The sequence below is a fragment of the Chiroxiphia lanceolata genome, chromosome 27 (genome assembly GCF_009829145.1).
Source record: "Chiroxiphia lanceolata isolate bChiLan1 chromosome 27, bChiLan1.pri, whole genome shotgun sequence".
Taxonomy (NCBI): domain Eukaryota; kingdom Metazoa; phylum Chordata; class Aves; order Passeriformes; family Pipridae; genus Chiroxiphia; species Chiroxiphia lanceolata.
Window position 1 is genome coordinate 2352122 of NC_045663.1, and position 8470 is coordinate 2360591.

The following is an 8470-nucleotide window of genomic DNA, read 5'->3' on the forward strand; positions in this document are numbered from 1 at the left end:
GGATCAGGGATGCGGGGGATGGATGGAGGGATGAGGGATGCGGGGGATGGAGGGAGGGATGCGGGGGGTGTGGTACGGGGAGCGGGGGGGTTCGGGGGGGGGTGCAGCGACAGGAGGAGGGGGTGGGAAGCGTGCGGGGCTGGATGCGGGGGAGGTGGGAGCGCGGGGATGCGGGGGAGGGAGGGGAAGGTGGCGGGGGAGGGGATGGGATAACGTGGGGATGCGGGAAGGGGGTGGGGGATGGAGTGGCAGGGGTGTGGTACGGGGGGGGGGGGCGGATTTTAGGGATGCAGGGGATGTGGTGCCCTGGGGGAAATTTAGGGATACAGGGAATGTGGTACCCTGGGGATGCAGGGGGATGTGATACCCTCTGGGAAATTTAGGGATGCAGGAGGATGTAGTACCCTATTGGAAATTTAGGGATGCAGGGGATGTGGTACCCTATTGGAAATTTAGGGATGTAGGGGATGGGGTACCCTGTGGGTACAAGGGAATGCAGAGGGTGTGATGCTCTCTGGGAATTTTAGGGATGCAGGTGGGTGTGGTACTCTGGGGGTACAATGGGATGCAGATAATGGGGTGCCCTGGGGGAATTTTAGGGAGGCAGGGGATGTGATACCCTCTGGGAATGTTAGGGATGCAGGGGATGGGGTACCCTGGGGATACAGGGGGATGCAGAGGATGTGATACCCTCTTGGAATTTTAGGGGTACGGAGGGTGTGGTACCCTCTGGGAATTTTAGGGATGCAGAGGGCGTGGTACCCTGAGGGAGTTTTAGGGATACAGGGAATGTGGTACCCTGGGGGTACAAGGGGATGCAGAGGTGCAGGGATGCAGGGAAGTGTGGGGAGTGAGGGAATTCTGTGGGGTCAGGGAACTGGGAATTCCGGTGGTGCCGGGGGGGGCACAAGGAGTGAGTGGAGCTGTGGGGGGGGTGACGGCCCTGAGGGAGGGTTGGGGTGGATCCATCCCTCTGGATCCTTCCCTCTGGATGCACCCCTCTGGATGCACCCCTCTGGATCCACCCCTCTGGATCCACCCCACGGGGGTCACCTGTGGCCCCTGCTCCGGGTGGTGACACTTCCCACCTTGGCACAGGGGTCGAAATTCCTGCAAAATCCTTGTTTTCCAAGCTCCCTGACCCTGCAGAGTGGATCAAGCCTTTCCTGGGAGCTGGACCTGTGGGATGTGATCCCTAATCCAGCCCAAATCCCTCTCCAGCTCTCCCGGAGCCCCTTTAAGCCCTGGAAGGGGCTCCAAGGTTTCCCTGGATCCTTCCCTTCTCCAGCCTGGCCTTGGACACTCCCAGGGATGGGGCAGCCATAGCTTCTCTGGGAATTCCATTCCAGCCCCTCCCCACCCTCATTAGCCGAGAATTCCTTCCCAATATCCCATCTAAATCTCCTTTTGCTCTGAAGCCATTCCCTGTGTCCTGTCCCTCCATTCCTCATCCCAAATCCCTCTCCAGCTCTCCTGGAGCCCCTTTAGCCTCTGGAAGGGGCTCCAAGGTTTCCTCGGAATCTTCTCTTCTCCAACCCAGCCTTGGACACTTCCAGGGATGGAGCAGCCACAGTTTCTCTGGGAATTCCATCCCAGCCCCTCCCCACCCTCAGCCAGGAATTCCTTCCCAATATCCCGTTTAAATTCCTCCTCTTTCACTTTGAAGCCATTCCCTGTGTCCTGTCCCTCCATCCCTCATCCCAAATCCCTCTCCAGCTCTCCTGGAGCCCCTTTAGGCCCTGGAAGTGGCTCCAAAGTCTCCCTGGAGCCTTCCCTTCTCCAATGAACCCCCCCCAACTTGGCTCCATCCCACGTGGAATCATTTAGGCTGGGAATGGGAAGAGGTGCCACGTGGCCCTTGGAGCAGGGATCGGCTCTGACAGGGCTCTCCCTCCCCTATTAATTGGCTTCCAATTAGCTCGCTCTGCTAATTAGCCCTTGCTCTGGGCACAGCCCGAGTCATCCAGACATTTAAAAAAAAAAAAAAAAAAGGGAAAAAAAAAAAAAAGCCTGGAAAAGTGTTGCCGGGCGCGCGGCTTCGGCGTCTCCATGGCAACGGGAGAGCGCGGCCAAGGATGCGAGACATTCCCGGGAAAAACGGGACGTGATGGTGCCAAGGGAGACCGCGGGGCTCGTCCTCCCTCGGGGCAGAGCCGCGTCCCAACCCTCGGGATGAGAGACGAAGGGAGAGACCCCATGGAAGGGAAGGGAGACACGGATCCAGCCGCTGGATTCCCGTTTTCCAGGGAAAACTGAGCTCCGGGGAGACCTGGCTGCAACCAGAGCCTGTCGGGGGGTTGGGAGGGGTTTGGATCTCGCGTCTTTTCCCAGAGCAAATTCCCGGCGTGAGGGGGAAAGGATTCCATCCAAATCCCGCCGGGTTTTCAGTGGAAAACACCCCCCTGCATCCCTAAAATTCCCAGAGGGTATCACATCCCCTGCATCCCTAAAATTCCCAGAGGGTATCACATCCCCTGCATCCCCAGGGCACTGCATTCCCTGTATCCCTAAATTTCCCCCCACATCCCCTGCATCCCTAAAATTCCCCCAGGGTATCACATCCCCTGCATCCCTAAAATTCCCAGAGGGTACCACGCCCTCTGCATCCCTAAAATTCCCTCAGGGTACCCCTTCCCTTGCATTCCTAGAATTCCCCCAGGGTACCCCAATCCCTGCATCCCTAAATTTTCCGGAAAACGCTTCCCTGAAGTTAAAAAACGGGGGATGTTTTTGGAAGTTGTTCCTTCTCCCGGTTCCAAAGGGATGGAAATCCCATCAAACAGCTCCCGTTCCCAATCAGCAGCAGAAAGGAAAGGAATTCCAGCCAGTTTGGAGCATCCCAGGGAAAAGCAAAATGGACACCAAGGGCAAAATAAAATCCAGGGATTCCTCCCCCTTCCTCTGCCCAGGGTTGTTTGGAAAACCAAAACCGACTTGGGAGTGGCTCAGCTTTGAAGGGATAACGGGAATGTGCTGGATCCTGCCTCCCTGGGGCATTCCCAGCCTCTTCCAGGGGCATTCCTGGGATTCTTCCCAAAGCTTTCTGTGTCCTGCTGCCGCCAGATCGAGGTTTGAAGTGTGTTCCAGGTGGGAATCCTGTTCCTCTGGAGCGGGAATGCTGTGTCAGGATGCTCCTCCTTTTGCCTCCACACCCTTTGGATGTGGGGTTGGGAAGAGCAGAGCGCTTTTCCCTCCGGGAAGCAAAGTGCTGATGGAATCTGGGGCTGGTTTTTTAAGGATGCTCTCCCTGTCCTCCGGGTGATTCCGCAGTTTCAGGGGCTCCAAGGGGAGCAGGAGCACCTTCCAAACCTTGGAATTCCCAGAGCTCGGCCACGTGGCCGTGAGGGACCATCCCACCTATTCCTAAAGCTTCACTTGATGGAATCAGGGAATCATGGAATGGTTTGGGTTGGGAGGGACCTTAAAGCTCATCCAGGTCCAGCTCCTGCCATGGGACACTTTCCACTATCCCAGGGTGCTCCAACCTGGCCTTGGACACTTCCAGGGATGGGGCAGCCACAGTTTCTCTGGGAATTCCATCCCAGTCCCTCCCCACCCTCACAGTCAGGAATTCCTTCCCAATATCCCATCTAACCCTCCCTCTGGCACTGGGAAGCCATTCCCTTTTTCCTGTCCCTCCAGCCCTCATCCCAAATCCCTCTCCAGTTCTCCTGGAGCCCCTTTAGGCTCTGGAAGGGGTTTAAGGTCTCCTTGGAACCTTCCCTTCTCCAACCTGGCCTTGGACACTCCCAGGGATGGAGCAGCCACAGCTTCCCTGTGCCAGGAAGAGCCTCTCAAGGTGGAATTTCCTCCCTGTGCTTTCTGGGAAAACATGGGTGTGTGGGTGTGTGGGGGGGGGAGAAAAATGTTCTTAAAACATTTGCCTTAATTAAGCTTTTTTTTTTAAAATATATATATTTGGAGGGACAGTCACAGCCAGAAGAATCCACACATTCCCAATAACTCATCCCTCCAACAAGCCTGACTAAGCCCCAGGGAGAGCTCCCAGCGCTTGGATCTCATCTAAAAAAGGAGGAAAATCATCCTGGAATCTTTCCCTGCCCCCCCAAAAAAACCATCTCAGGGGGTTTGGTTGATGATTTGAGCACCTGGAGGGGCAGCTGCTGCTCCGTGGGGCTGGAGATGGAACCCAGCTCATCCAAAAAAACCCTTCACCCTCTAATGAGTTGTTCCTAAATGAGGGATTGGCACAGGAATTCCCTGGAGCTGGAGTTCCACGGGGAGAATTCCACCTGCTGAGGGCTGGGAAGGAGCAATTCCCCCGTGCCAGGAAGGCCAGGGAGGAGGAAATCCCTAAGGAATGACTTTGTGGGGCAGGAAGAGAGGAGCAAAGTGCATGGAGGGATCCCATCCCATTCCATCCCGATCCCATTCCAGCCAAATCGGGCTGAAAAGTGGGAAATGGCCAAAGAGGATCTTCAGGGAAGGGGTTTGGGCTGTGAAGAGACTCAAAATGTTCAAATCCCAACAGAACAGCCCTGAGCGCTTGGGGATAACAGGGGGGAAAAGTCCCTCCTTCCCAGTGGGAAATCTCATGGAATTCTGGCACTGTTTGGGTTGGGAGGGACCTTAAAGCTCCTCTCCTTCCACCCCCAAAACCTCAACCCCTTCCCCTGATTTTGCTGCTCAGCCCCCCCCATTCCAGCCTCAAATCCCAAAGGATTTTGCCTCAGGCTCTTCCAGGCACATCCCACATTCCAGAATCCCTTGAGTCACCAACTCCCCCTCCCGGCACCAAAACAGGGATGAGGAAAAAAGAGGGAAAACCCCGCCAGGTTTAAAGGGAAAAGCAGGTGGAGCCAGAGCTGGGAAACCCTTTTCTTCCCAGAGCTTGGAGGGGGGGAAAACTGAATCCCTGTATCCAGGTGGATCCCACAGTATCCAGGTGGATCCCATGGCATCCTGGTGGATCCCACGGTATCCAGGTGGATCCCACGGTATCCAGGGGATGAGGGGGAACAGGGAGACGCCTCCGGAATGTCAGAGCCGCTCCCGGAGCAGCTTCTGGCGCTGGAAAAGCAGTGAGTCACCATTCCCATGGCAACTCCGCTTCCCTTGGAGACATCCCGGGGTTGGGAGCCACCGGCAAGGACTGAGGAGTGCCTGGCACCTGGGAACCAGGGAATGGGAAAGGCGGGAAAGAACCCCCGAGCCCACGGAGTCCAATCATCCCCCAGCGCTGCCACGGCCACCCGTGTCCCCAGGGGCCACATCCACGGGTTTTTGGGGCACTTCCAGGGATGGGAACTCCACCCCTGCCCCGGGCAGCCCCTTCCAGAGCTTGACAACCCTTTCCATGAAGGAATTTTCCCTGATATCCGTCCTGACCCTGCCCTGGCACGGCTTGAGGTCGTTCCCTCTCGTCCCGTCCCTTGTTCCCTGGGAGCAGAGCCCGACTTCCCCCAGCTCCAACCTCTTTCCAGGGAGTTGTGGAGAGGGAGAAGGTTCCCCCTTGAGCCTCCTTTTTTCCAGGATGAGCCCCCCCAGCTCCTTCAGCTGCTCCAGCTCCATTCCCTTCCCCAGATCCACAATCAGCCCTGAGTGCTCCAGGATCTCCCTCACTATCCTGGGATTTATCCAGGGGTGTGATCCCACCTCCAGGAAACCCTTGGACACTTCCAGGGATGGGGCAGCCACAGCTTCTCTGGGAATTCCATCCCAGTCCCTCCCCACCCTCACAGCCAGGAATTCCTTCCCAATATCCCATCTAACCCTCCCTCTGGCAGTGGGAAGCCATTCCCTGTGTCCTGTCCCTCCATCCCCTGTCCCAGTTCCCCCTTCAGTTCTCCTGGAGCCCCTTTAGGCTCTGGAAGGTTTTTAAGGAATCCTTGGAACCTTCTCTTCTCCAACCTGGCCTTGGACACTCCCAGGGGATCCCTCTGTGTCCTGCTGAATGGCTCCAGCCAGGGGGTGAATCCATGGATCCCTCAGCTCTCATCCCACACATCCACTGCCCCCCCAGGGGCTCCATCCCAAAGCCAAGGGCTTCCTTTGGAGACAACTCAGCCCTGGATGCAGCTCCTTCCAGAGGGAGGGACCCAGAGCAGGGATGTCATTCCCACCTCCCAGAGAGGTTCCCCATCCCTGGAAGTGTCCAAGGCCAGGTTGGAGCAACCTGGGATAGTGGGAATTGTCCCTGCCCACGGTGGGGGGGGAAACAAGATGATCTTTAAAGTCCTTCCCATGCAAATCATTCCATGATTCCCTGACAGATCAAAGGATTTCTCAGGCACAGTTGGAAGGATTCGGGTCTGGAATGGTTTCAAACCCCTTTGGGATGTCCCAAACCATCCTCCCCAAGGAATGTGCTCAAGGAATGTGCCTGAATCCAGCCCTTCCCAGAGCTGAGCTTTGGGCCCAGCTCCATCCAATTCCCCTCTATGATCCCATGGAATAACAACTCCATGTCCCCTGAGCAGGAATCCATGAGCCAAGTGCCAGCCCTGGTGCTGAATCCCAAGATAACAACCCTTCCCCTGGATCCTGGGCTCGGCTCAGCCTCTGCCTCTGGAATTTGGGTCATTAAATCCATCTCCTGGGGGATGTCAGCAGGAACTGGGGGTTGAAATCCTCAGGATAAACCTCAAATTGTGCATTCCCACCCGGATAGAGCAGCCAAGGTGGGTTTTCCTGCTGGGAACAGCCGAGCTGAGGGTTTGGAGGGAGGTGAAAGGAGGGAAGGTGGTCCATGGGATGCTCCAAAGGGAACAGGGGAGTCCAGGAGTCACCAGCCCATGCCTGGGAAGCAAGACTGGAGCTCCCTGAATGCCCAAGGATGTTTTTGGAGCTGGATTCCCGGATCTTCCCTGATCTGGGAGCGAGGGCTCCACCAGTGAGCCCAGTTTTCCTGCTGGGATTCACCTCCTGGGAGACACAGAGAGCTCAGGTGAACCCCTCCCTCCCAGATTTAGGTGTAGAGCCGGGTTCAGATCCCAGATTTCGGGTGGGGATGCTCCCTCAGGGACAGCTGGCACTGCTTCCAGGACCTGGCATGGATCCCTGCCCAAATCCATGGAAACCCTTCCATGCAGAGCTCCCCGAGGGTGCCAGGAGCTCCAGCTGTGTGTGGGCTGGCTCTGGGCACAGACACTCACAGCAGCTCCTCTCCCTCCAGCAGATGCATCCCCGGATTTCACAGCTCGGGAAGAGCAGCAATTCCCAGCTGGGATCTTCGGGATGGTGCCAGGGCCGAGCTGGGAAGTGCAAAACAACTTCCCAGCCTTTTAGCAGCTGCCTCACACATCCCTCTTGGAGCCCTTCCCATTCCTGTGATATTCCACCTGCTCCCTCACTTTCCCATTCCTCACTCCACCTGTTCCTCACCTTCCCATTCCTGACACTCCACTTGTTCCATCCTCACCTTTCCCACTCCTCTGACATTCCATCTACTCCTCATCTTCCCATTCCTTACACTCCATTTGGTCCCTCACCTTCCCATTCCTCACTCCACCTGCTCCTCCTCACCTTCCCACTCCTGACATTCCACCTCCTCCTCACTTTCCCATTCCTGACACTCCATCTGCTCCTCCTCACCTTCCCACTCCTCTGACATCCCACCTGCTCCCTCACTTTCCCACTCCTGACACTCCATCTCCTCCTCACCTTCCCATTCCTCACATTCCATCTGTTCCTCACCTTCCCATTCCTCACTCCACTGCTCCTCCTCACCTTCCCACTCCTGACATTCCACCTGCTCCCTCCTCACCTTCCCATTCCTGACACTCTTCCTGTTCCCTCACCTTCCCACTCCTGACATTCCACCTGCTCCTTCTCACCTTCCCATTCCTCACTCCACCTGTTCCTCACCTTCCCATTCCTGACACTCCACTTGCTCCATCCTCACCTTTCCCACTCCTCTGACATTCCATCTACTCCCTCTTCACCTCTCCCACTCCTCTGACATTCCATCTCCTCCTTCACTTTCCCACTCCTGACACTCCATCTCCTCCTCACCTTCCCATTCCTTACACTCCATCTGTTCCTCACCTTCCCACTCCTGACATTCCACCTGTTCCCTCTTCATCTTCCCATTCCTGACACTCTTCCTGCTCCCTCACTTTCCCACTCCTGACATTCCACCTGCTCCTTCTCACCTTCCCATTCCTCTGACATTCCACTTGCCCCCTCACCTTCCCATTCCTCACTCCACCTGTTCCTCACCTTCCTCCCATTCCTGACACTCCACCTGCTCCCTCACCTTCCCACTCCTGACACTCCATTTGGTCCCTCATCTTCCCACTCCTGACATTCCACCTGCTCCCTCTTCACCTTCCCATTCCTGACACTCTTCCTGCTCCCTCACCTTCCCACTCCTCTGACATTCCACCTCCTCCTCACTTTCCCACCCCTGACACTCCATCTGCTCCTCCTCACCTTCCCACTCCTCTGACATTCCACCTCCTCACCTTCCCATTCCTCACTCCACCCGCTCCCTCCTCCCCTATCCCAC

The 8470-nt window shown here is 56.5% G+C and overlaps 1 long non-coding RNA gene across 1 annotated transcript; it reads right to left on the reverse strand.

Moving 5' to 3' along the window:
• Positions 1-6969: 6969 nt before the first annotated feature.
• Positions 6970-8219, reverse strand: LOC116799152. The gene is made up of 3 exons (XR_004361000.1): positions 7579-8219; positions 7486-7507; positions 6970-7381 (listed from the first exon to the last, which is right to left on the reverse strand). It is a non-coding gene; the product is annotated as an uncharacterized LOC116799152 (long non-coding RNA).
• Between the last annotated feature and the right edge of the window lie 251 nt (positions 8220-8470).